The sequence below is a fragment of the Quercus robur genome, chromosome 9 (assembly GCF_932294415.1).
Source record: "Quercus robur chromosome 9, dhQueRobu3.1, whole genome shotgun sequence".
In the NCBI taxonomy this organism is placed as follows: Eukaryota; Viridiplantae; Streptophyta; class Magnoliopsida; order Fagales; family Fagaceae; genus Quercus; species Quercus robur.
The window spans coordinates 45,928,199-45,940,794 of NC_065542.1; positions in this window are offsets into that span (position 1 = coordinate 45,928,199).

Genomic DNA, 12,596 nt, shown 5'->3' on the forward strand with positions numbered 1-12,596 from the left:
CTCCTTCAAACCAGTTAGAAATAGTCTGTGCTCTTGCTCAGTCCATCGCTTCCCGAAACAAACAAAAACATAAATAAATTACAAAGTACTAATTATATTTATGTTCAACGCTAACTTATTTTTAGAAAACACCAAATTGTCACAATGTTTTACGTTCTTAAAATAGAAAACAAACAAAATACAGGAATTTTATGGGGTCAGCCTTTTTTTTTTTTTTTTTTTTTTTTTTTTTTTTTTTACAAGATAGAATTTCTACTCTAGTCTAATTTAAGTGTATATGTGTGTAAATCTCCCTTCTGGAGACTTGAACCCCAGCCCTTGCCCCCCACACCTCACAAACACCCCACAAGCATTTATACTTGTAGAGTGACCACCGCACCAAGGATGTGCGGTGATGGGGTCAGCCATTGTTGTGCTACAAGTACAAATATATGTAGGAATACCAATTAATAAATTTTAATTAGTGAATAGTTTAATAAACGGTAGTCAGTTTTACTCTCCAAAAATCAATCTGGAAAAAAACGTGCACGCACACACAAAATTAATAACACCCCATCTAAGATTATAATATGAAATATAAATTAGTAGATTTTACTGAAGCTCCATTAACCCCAAAAAAACCAAATAAAAAGAAAACACACTGATGAATTCCATCAAAAACTAACATTTAAAAGTATGTTTGTTTTTTAATAACGAATTAAAGTTGTAAAAATTGTAATAAACAAGCAAATATATAGATTGCCTAACTCTAATTTTTAAAAAGTAGAAAAAGATAAAAATCAAAATAAACAAATCCCACATACACACAAAACACAACATGTTATAAATCAAAACATATAGAACAACACTAATATATATATGTGTATATAGAAAGTGAATTTGAAAATTATATCCTACTTTCTCTCAGCATCAATATCAATTTCGTTCTCAATGTTTTTGGAACTCCGATTTTCAATGCTAACGCTCTTGTTCAAATCATGATCATCTCCGTTTTGGAAATACACACCGAAAATTTTGATGCGGCCAGCATTGTTAGTATTGCCAGTAGCAACACTAACATTGTTATTATTATAATTGCCAATCGAAATACTAGTATTGTTACTGTTGTAATTGCTAGAGGCAATAGTAGTAGTAGTAGTATTGTTATTGTTTTTCTTATTATTGATACTCATTTTCGCGACACATTTTCTACAAGCCCGATTTCATTGTGGGCTCAATTCATGTATTATATTTTATTTTATTCTTTTAAGCATGGCTCAAGCCCATGTGACTTACGGGGAAATTGAGGGAGTGTGGTTTGGAGGGTATGGGTCGATTCTTTTCGGACCTTTTGCATGAGCCCAGCCCATGCGTATTACCAAGTGGGCAAGGGACACTGATAGCACTTTATTTCCAAAATTATGCTAAAAATATACCAAACTCTTCCCTAAACAAAAGCAACCTAAGCCAAAACACTAAAATAGTATATTAAGGGATAAAAGCCTCTTCTACTACTCAAAAACCAGTCAAGAGCAACACCTCAAACTCTATATAAAACTCTCTCTTCAACTCATAAAGAAACTAGCCACATTCTACCCAAATACCTGAAACTTCAGAGCAAAACCCCATTCAGCCAGTCAACAATCTCATAATTTCGAAGCTTGGGGTGGAAATATGGGTACAAGGGAACCTTCCCTCTCTTTCTCACAACCTCTCTCAATTTCCTCTTCTCAGTGACTGTGGGTCGAATCTTCATACCTATTGAACCACGTTTGCTCTATAGAGCTGAAATTTGAGAGCAAAAACCCATTGAGCCAGGAACCATTCTCACAATTCTGAACCTTAAGGGTGAAAATATGGGTACAGGGGAACCTTCCCTCTCTTCCTCACAACCTCTCTCAATTCCCTCTTCTTGGTGACTGTGGGTCGAAATTTCAGACTTATTAAATCACGTTTTTCCCATAGAGTTGAAACTTGAGAGCAAAAACCCACTAAACTAGGAAACATTCTCACAATTCTGAACCTTAGGGGTGGAAATATGGGTACAGGGGAACCTTCCCTCTCTTTCTCACAACCTCTCTCAATTCCCTCTTCTCGGTGGCTGTGGGTTGAAGTTTCAGACATATTATGTTTTTATGCTTTTTCTGCACTTTTGTTATTAGCATTTTGATTCTCTCTTGTCAAAACACCATTAGCCTTTTCTTCATTATACATTTGGAATTTTGGGCTTGATTCTCCACAATAAACACTTCTAAAGAACCGGGAGATTTGGCCCGTTCTCGCATTTCGACCCTTGTCGCAAAAACGTCCCCAACACTTATTACACGTTGAAAAGTTGTGGCCGCAGAGCCCACACTGCGAGCACCTTCTTACAATCACAGATCCGCTCACCATTGTTCAGTCTCCTAAAACACACAGCCCTACAATAATTCTCTCTCTTGTGTAATAGACAAAAGAGAATAGAAAACGTTGATCTCTCTGTTTGAATGGCCAAGTATATATATATATATTATGTTGTTCATGTCCTAATCCTACTACCTCTAGAACACTTAATTATTTTATAAAAAAATAAAGTATGTGTTTGCCAACTAATTGGATAAGTCGGTGATAAGTAATTCATAGTTTTTACTCTTGCTTTTCGGACAATTGAGTATGGTCCTGATATTACAAGTTTTAGGATTTAAACCTTTAATTTTTAAAATTAGTTTAAAAAAAAAAAATCAAAATTCGTAACAAATAAATCCTTTTCTCTCTTCAATGGTTCAACCAAAAATTCAAATCAGCAAAATATATATATAATCTGATATTAGAAACTATACATACCTTACGAATGGGTAAATGTGTACACACGCTTGCATCTAGTCGAGACCACCTCGCCTCACCAGAGGATCCATTCCTTCGCCACCACTGCCGCAGACTTGAGTGAGATGAGAGGTCATACTCGTTTCTGTTTTGGTCTGAGTCACCAGGGAATTGTAGGAACAATTCACCTCAATCCACTCACAACATTTTTTTACTTTTTTTTTTTACTTTTACTTTTCTTTATATTTTTTACTTAATTGTTAAAATTGAAAGTTATTTTTACAACTTTAAATCTTAACTATTCATACCAATTGTATCAGGTGCTATTGCACCTGATTTCAATATGAAATTGAAGTATTGTAGTTCAATTTCTTTTAGATTATTACTATTTAAAAATAAAATTAAAAAAAAATCAAAATCCATTGCTTTTATATTTTTTAGAAATGCTATGTCCATAATATTTACAAAACATTTTCACAATAAATTATAAGTGGCAAATTGTTATTTGTTGTTATAGGTCGTCAAAAAAAATAATTTAAGTTGTAAATTTAAATTAGAACCAATAACAACTTACCACCTATGATTTGTTGTGAAAATGTTGTGGACGTAGCACATCTCTATATTTTTACTACCTTTTGCATTTCAACTTCTTTATTTTTTTAAATAAATGTTATAACATTTAATTAGAAAGGATTTTCTTTCTCAAAAAAAAAAAATAGAAAGGATTTAAAATAAATAAATAAATGGTCTTTTTTACTGTATTTTTTTAGAGGGTTTAATGTAATTTGGTTCATGTAGGAAATTTAAAAAAAAAAAAACAATTGAAGGAAACACTATTAACTTGAGGGAGAAGGTCCTAATTAATCATTGTTCCCCTCAAATTAATTATAAGAGATAAAAACGAAATTATATTACAAAAATTAGAATGTTTATTTATAGTTTTAAATAAGTATTAATTAAACTATTTATGACACTATCAGTTCGACCACCAATTGAATAGTGATCTAAATATCATTTTTTATTTAGAGATAATTAAAATATGTTGTCAATTTCGCAGTTTGAACACTTTTTTTCCTATATCTCCAAGCACTTTGTGCATGGGATGTGTCAATTCAAGAGTAATATTTAGCATCTGACTATCAAATTGAAAACCATTCTCTTTTTTTTTTCTTTTTTTTTTCCCATATGGTCTGTTTCAAAATTCTGTTCATGTGTAAACATTTGTTTTTTGTTTTTTTTTTTTTTTAACATTACTTCTTAACTAAAATTTGAAGAGTCCTCTCATAAAAAATAAATAAATAAATAAATAAAAGAAGAAGAAGAAAGAAGGAAGAGTCTCATATCTGAAAGCTCTTAATTCTATAAAGATGAAAGAGTTCTATTAGGGTCACCAATTTTTTCACTGCAAAAATTCACATCCTCTGCCACATTCCACTTCATTTAGTCCACCACAAAACACATAAAAGCAAAACCAATGTGAATAATTTAGTGCCAAATTCGATATCTTTAGAACTTTCCTTCCATAAATATAAGTCTAGTGCTTTTTTTTTTTTTTTTTTTTAAAAAGACTTTTAAATGCCTAGTGATAATATAAAAATAAAACCTTTTTTTGAGGAAAATATAGAAAATAAAACTTGATAACTTGTAAACAAGAGTTTGAGACTGCACCTAAACAAGTAAACAATCAATATCAGTTCATTTTCATACATATACATTATATAAGCTTATATTCACGTATACATATATAAGTTTTATGGTATATTGCAAAGTACACTCTTAAAGTTTGAGATTACTTTGATTTTACACCTTAAAGTTTTGTTTCGTTAGCGAAACCCTACCTTCTATTAGTTTAAACTGTTAAATGACTTGCTGCCAACGTGTATTTTTTTTTTTTTTTTGGGCTAAATCAGCCCTACAAAACAAAAGTTGTTTCACTAAAAAAAAAAACCTGCCGCGAGCTTACAGGACAAGACCATTTTGTCCAAGAAGAAGAATCAGAACATAAAGACAAGAAACCCACCAACGGAGTCGTTTCACTGGAACAGAAAATAAAATCTGAACCTCTCCTTGGTTCATCACCCACAACCCTCTCCATCTTGTTCAGTATATATATTTTGTTAATAAGTTAGGGTCAATATTCTTTTAAGACTAATCATCTTCGTTTTCGTTAGAAAATTTGTACCCATAGTAGGTATTATATGTTGCATATGAACTTGGTATTCCTCAATTCTCAAGAATCAACGATTCAATTTCTCCTTTAGGTACTCTTTCTTCTCTATATTTTAGGTCATGTGTTTATGTATGAACATATGTGTGCAAGTGTTTTGGTTGTCTTATTAGATGATAAATTTTATTTTTATTTTATTTTATTATTTTTTCACATTATCATTCAAGATTAAGAAATATGGAATTTTAAAAGCATGATCTCTGAATACCGACAAATTTATACACCTAAAAGTTCAAAAAATTAGCTTATTTGATTTCTTAAATAAGATTTCTATCATATATCTCCCAAAAAATTTGAAAAAATTAAAAGAGGAGAATTATAGCCATAAACTGATAAATTAAAATGCAAAAAAAAGTTACAATGCATCAAAATTTTCATGTCACTCTAATGGTTGTAGATGTCTGAGAGGATAACTTTGCTCTAGGGTGAGGTAGTCCAATTGTATGCTTTTTGCAATAATTGAAGGTCTAGTAAGACCTAATCGAGAACAATTATGTGCGAGGAACGCCTGTGGTGATTGAATACCGAATTCTGCCAGGTTCCAGGCAACCAGGATGAATAACTTTGATCGGCAGAATTCACCTGTTAAACCAGCAAGATCATCATGCAACAGTTTATTTAACAATTTGGCAAGGAGAAATATTCAAATGCAAACAATATTTGATAAATCTAGGAAACATATGGAAATTCATACCACATTTATACTAAGAGATGTTGCTATATTCACATTTAGTGGTACGTGAATAAGAAGTTACAAATTGAATTCCATGCTTAAATCGATGTAATTGGTAACAAGCCATATATGGCTATTAGAAACATCCGAGGTTGAAATTTATCATGATAGAGGTCAAGAATAATTGTTCTATTCACAATAGAATTCGACATGCTGTTTGTGGAAAATTAGAGAACAGTGATTAGTCAAGAATGTAGATTCCACCGGCCCCATTATTCAGTAACCTTGTTTCATTGAGAATTCTTCATATTAATACCTCCCCCAAAACCTCATAATTTAAAAAAAAAAAAAAAAAAAAGCACTTCAAGACCTTAAAATTTCGGTTGTTATAAACAGAGTGCAAACAATGGTCTAATTCCTCACAAGGTACAATAATGTAAGGACAAGTTGCATCTAAAGATCGTTAACCAGGTTTTTAGCTTAATAGTTAAGGTAGTTATTATCCAATTCTCCAATTGTATAGATAAAACACCAACTATGTTGTGAAAGTAGACTCAGTTTAATATCAAAATTTTATTTTACTACCACACAAAATATCAATTTCAATTCAACAAATAAAATCTGGCAAAAATCAAATTGTATCTTACCATGGAGGGAGTCCTGCAATAATTTGGAGCACCAAATACTGGGGGCGGCATTTGAGAAATTGGTGGAATATCCATGGCAACATGTGAGGATCGATTCCCATTATGTTGATATGCTGTAGTAGCCTATATCATTGAAGGAAGACATTAAAGACTGACAAATTTCAACCGCATTTAGATACAAGAATGGTTGTTGATATGGACTTTACCTCTAGTGGATTCTCGTTATTATTCACCAATGCCAAAGCTTGGGAGTTACTAGCCTATATGAGTAGAAGCCATAACAATGTTAACAACCACATTTTATTTCAACATACTGTTTTACACAATATATGAATAATTTGGGATGGATGGACTTACCTTTAATGCCTTTTCATTACCACTTTTCTTTGTATGTGAAATTGGGGAATCCTTTGGAGCTAATTCCTGTAAGTGCATGATTATAGTCACACCTATGGAGAGAGAGAGAGAGAGAGATTACAGCTTCATTCAGAGATAGGTCGATCACACTCGATCTATTTTTCTTCTTATCAATTGCAACTTGTCGCATATAATGTTTTTGAGCATGACTAGCAACTTGGGCTGGGGACCTAGTAGTCACAAAATCACGTGAAATTCTTTTCCAATCACCTCTTCCAAGCTTCTTCAAACCAATAAGAAATAGTTTGTGCTCTTCTTCGGTCCATCGCCTCCCTAAACAAACAAACAGCATAATATTTTACAAAGTACTAATAACAATTATGTCCATCTATAACTAGTTTTTAGCAAACACCATATTGAGTATTGACACAATGTTTTATGACTTTCTTAAAAATGAAAATACGAGATTTCTTGTTTTTAGTCATTGTTTGTGCTACAGGCCTAGATATATTTAGGAATTCAAATTCATAAATTTTAATTAGTGAATAGTTGAATAAATGCTAGTCAATTTTACTCTCCACAAATCAATCTAGAAAGAATATATCCCCTTATATCCTAGTGTAATTATAGCCCATAAGGATTCATAAATGCTTGGAAATCAGATTTCATTCAAAAATATATATTGGACAAAATACAAAAATATACACAAAAGGGGAAAAATACCCCATCTAAAATTATAATATCTTATATAAATATATAGATTTTACTGAAGATTAATTCCAACAACAAAACCAAATATAAAGGAAAATCAGTGATGAATTCCATCCGAAACTAGGACTTAGAGTAGTTTTTTTTTTTTTTTTTGGATGAATTAAAGTGGTAAAAATTTGTAATGAACAAGCAAATTTATAGATTAAAAAACTCTAATCTTTAACAACAACAAAAAAACAAATCCCATGTTCACACAAACAAAACACAATATGCTATAAATCAAGACACACAAAAAAGTTGCAGTATTAATAATAATAACAGTACTAAGTAGTAACTATAATATAGAATACTGAAATATAAAGGGAATCTACCATAATATATATTATGGTAGATATGTATATACGTGTGCTATATTGTCGTGGCTAATCTTTCATGTCCCTCTATATATAGTCTCACAAATCAGATTTTCAGTCTAAATTTTACTAGAAAAAAATACCACAATAAACAGTTAAACACAAAAGAGCAAAAAAAAAACTAAAAATTCTCCCATATATTATTATAAATCATATATATTAATAGAAATATTTTACTAAGATCATTAACCTAACAAATCAAACCCAATTATAACAAAAAAACTGTGGTGAATTCTATCAGAAACCAAAACTGAAAGTAGGTTTTTTTTAATGAATTAAAAGTATTAATTTGTAAAGAACAAGCAAATATATAGATTGCCAAACCATAATCTTTTAAAAATAAATTTTGAAAAAATCAAAATAAACAAATCAGACATGCACAAAGCACAAAGTCTTTTTAAATCAAATCTCATCCAAATAGGCAAATACACACACAAAAAAACCTTACAAGCTAGCCGTAACCCAGAAGAACAAATAATATAAAACAACAAGGAATTAGGCATCCTTACGTTGATTAATGCCAATAGGGAGATCCTTAGCATCATCATCTTCGCTATCATTGTTCTCGACCTTTTCGTAGCACGGATTTTCCATGCTAACACTGTTTTTCATAGCATCATGATCATCCCCCTTGTTTCGCAAACACACACCAAAAAGCTTGACACAATTGCCAGTGGCAATACCGCTAGAGTTGTGAACATTGAGCCCACAATGTAAGCACTTTACAGAATCCCTCATGATCACCATTGTTCTAGCTGTAGCTGTCTTCCCCCTACAATAAACAAAAGAGAAGAAGGAAGGAAAATCTGGGTCTGTGTATATATATGGTTGTGCAAAGACTTATATAATGTGGGTTAGTATATATAGTGTTCTTGATCATCAACACTGTTAATATTACTGATTGCAAAGAGATCCTTGTTTGCTAACACAGTGGATAAGTCGGTGATTCGGTCATTCCAAATATAGCGTTCCTCTATCCCGTCGGATATGTGTCATGACTAAGGTGGTGCGCGTTACAAGTTTTAGGATTTAAACCATAAAAATTTATAGTTTGGCCCTCAAGTTTTTGCATTAATCCTTCTCAAAAAAAAGTTTTTGCATTAATTCTAAAAACATCCTAAAAATTGATTTTTTTTAATAAAAAAATCCACATAATAAATAAATATGACGACAAGCATGAAGCATTTATATTTTATTTGCTTTTATTTATTTTTTGGAATATCAGTTTTTTTTAATAAGTTGCTTAATTATATATATATATATATATATATCATATTTTAGAAATAAAAATGGGGAGGGTGAATAATAAAGTCTTTATATTCAACAAATATGACAATGAATGTATTTTACATGCTTTTGTTCATTTTTTGGAATATAAGTTCTTTTCTTTCTTTCTTTTTTTTTTTTTTTTTTGAGAAAAAAATTGGGGTATTTATGGTTATATTAAACCCCTGAATAGAGCATACATGCTTAGGGACGTGATGCCCACTAACGAACTCCTACTGGTAGCGAAAATCGAACCTGAGTGTGTTAGAATATAAGTTGCTTTAACAGCATGCACGAAGTGAATGGAAGTCTTAATTAAACAAATTTGAAATTTAGAGAACTCAATTGAATGAAAATAAAGTTAATTAAAGTACTGAAATAAATTAATTAAGGTAAAACTTAAAAGGTGAATTTTACAATTTTTTTTTCCTGATATTTTTAAGGAGTGTTAATTTAGAATTGGTTCTTCATAAAAGGCTATTAATTTTGGAAATTGCTCCCACATTGAAAATATCACCATTTTCTTTTTTTATAAATATACATTGATAATTAGTTGTGGGAAAATTTATTGGAAACTTTAAGAAATACCATCCAATTAAGTTACAAAGCTTTTGACATCAAGGGAGTCAATTTTGTACCTGGAACTGTTTCGGTTTGGTCAGAAGAACGAGATATTTCGGTATCGATTGATACCAATGTGCCATTTTAGAATTACCGCTATTTATATATTTCTATACATAAATATATATTTGTATTATTTATGTAAGTATGAAATTTTTTATTTTTTATGCTTATTAGCATAAAATTTAAAATCCACATATTTTATAAGCCTACATATTAGCTTAAATATGTAACGAATATATTAGATTAAACAAAAAAAAACTTTAATAAATTTTTCAATTTTTTATTTATTTTTATTGTACCGGCCTTGTTGTGCTACAACCACAAATATATATAGGAATTCAAATTAATAAATTTTAATTAGTGAATAGTTTAATAAATACTACTCAGTTTTACTCTCGACAAATCAATCTGGAAAGAGAGCACACACACACAAATAAAACAACCCATCTAAAATTATAATATGAATATAAGTTAATAGATTTTACTGAAGAACCATTAACCCCCAAAAAAAAAAAAAAAAAAAACCAAAAAAGAAAAGGAAAAAAAGCTAGACAGTGATGAATTCCATTAAAAACCAACACTTAAAAGTAGGGTTTTTTTTAAAATAATAATAATAATAACGAACTGAAGTAGTAAAAATTGTAATAAACATGCAAATATATAGATTGCCAAACTCTAATCTTCAAAAAGTAGAAAAAGATAAAAATCAAAATAAACAAATTTAAACCCCATATACACACAAAACACAACATGTTATAAATCAAAACATATAGAACAACACTAATATATATTTATATATATATATATATATATATCTGTAAATATAAAGCGAATTTGAAAATTATACCCTTCTTTCTCTCTGCATCAATTTTAACTTCATTCTCAACGTTTTTGGAACACCGATTTTCAATGCTAACGCTCTTGTTCAAATCAAGACCATTTACGTTTCGAAAATACGCACCAAAATTTTTGATGCATCTAGCATTGTTAGTATTGGCAGTGGCAATGCCAGTACTATTGTTATAAGTGCTGGTACTAATACTCATAGTACTGTAATTTTTACCATTGGCAATGGCAATAGTAGTATTAATATTATTGCCATGGTATTAAAAACCAAACCGGTCACTGAATCGTTTCTTTCAAAATTCTCAGTTCAACCCAGGTTTTTGACCGGTTTTTCTTGTTTTTGACCGGTTTTAGGGCTTTTTATCTGACCGGATTGGCTCTTGGTTCCCAGTTGAATCAATCGGACCAGCCGATCCAGCCCGGTTTTAAAACTATGATTATTGCTATTGTTTTTCTTACTGCACGTCTTAAAGTTGTGGCCGCTGAGCCCACACTGTGATCACCTTCTTACAATTACAGATTTCCTCACCATTGTTAACTCTCTAACACACAGCCCTACAATTATTCTCTCTCTTGTGTAATAGAAAAAAGAGTAGCCAGAGATCGAAACAATAGAAAACCTTGCTCTCTACGTTGAATAGCTAAGAATATATATTATGTTGTTGATGTACTAAACCTAGTACCACTAGAACACTTATTTATTTTATAATATTAAAAAAAAAAAATTTCTTTGTTGATGTCCTAATCACCTTTTTTTTTTTTTTTTTTTTTGGGAGAAACGATGTCCTAATCACCTAATTGGATTAGTCGGTGATTTGGTCTGAAAATACAGAGTTTTTACTCTTGCTTTTCGGACAATTGAGTATGGTTGTATTATTACAAGTTTTTGGATTTAAACCTTAAAATTTTTTTTTTTATTGTTAGGTCCTCAAATTTTTTTAACTTAGTTTTTTTTTTTTAAGCCGAAAAATTGGATTGATAAAAAAAAAAAATTAAAACCCACAAAAAAGATATCCAAATGCACATGACAACAAATAAATTATTTTCTCTCTTCAATGGTTCAACCAAAAATTCAAATCAGCAATATATTTATATAATCTGATATAGAAACCATATATATATATATATATACACACACACACATACACACCATAGGAATGGGTAATTGAGTACACGACATGCTTGCATCTAGTCAACACCACCTCGCCTTGCTGGAGGATCCATTCCACCGCCACCGCCTCCTCTAACTGGAGTGAAATGAGAGCTCATATCACTCGTAGTCATTTATGCTCTTATAATTATTATTTTTTTAATTATTTATCAAAGTATGACTAAAAGTTCACCTGCTTTATACTTTATTACTATTTTTTTATTGGGGAAATTACAATTTTCCTACCTATGGTTTGTCCGAAAAACACTTTACCTACTTGTGATTTAAGCTCTGTTTGTCTCCAGTTACCCACTTCTGTTAAAAACAAGGATAAATTTGTATTTTTGCTAGCCTTTTATGTCTCTCTTCTCTTTAAAAAAAAAAAAAAAAAATCTAAAAGTTAGATTTTAATTTATAAAATTAAAAATTTTCTGAAGAAATTGGTGGACTCAATAACGCTCTTGAGCTTCTTGAGATATGTATAAACTATAAAGGTCTATCGCATTGAGCTAAGGAAAGAGACAAACTTGGTAGTAGGCTTGGAAGAAGACACACATGAAGTGATCTTACGACTGACCAACCACGGTGAGAATTGCTCTACTCTTTGCATTGTTGGGATGAAGCGCATAGGGTGAGAGCTGGGATTTGTTTACACAAGTGGTGCGCCTTCCTCGACTTGAAATCTCTCAAGACGTTGAAATACAAAAATTGAAAAAAAAAAAAAAAAATGCAAAAAAAGAGAAAAAAATTGTTGTAGTGTTAGTATGACATTGCCCTTTAATTTGTCTCTTTTTTTTCCCCGTAGGATAAAGAGAAAATGAATCATTTTATAAAGGAATTAGAAAATAATAGAATGGAAATAAAATGAGAACTTTAAAAATTGTCCTTTTTTTTTTTTTTT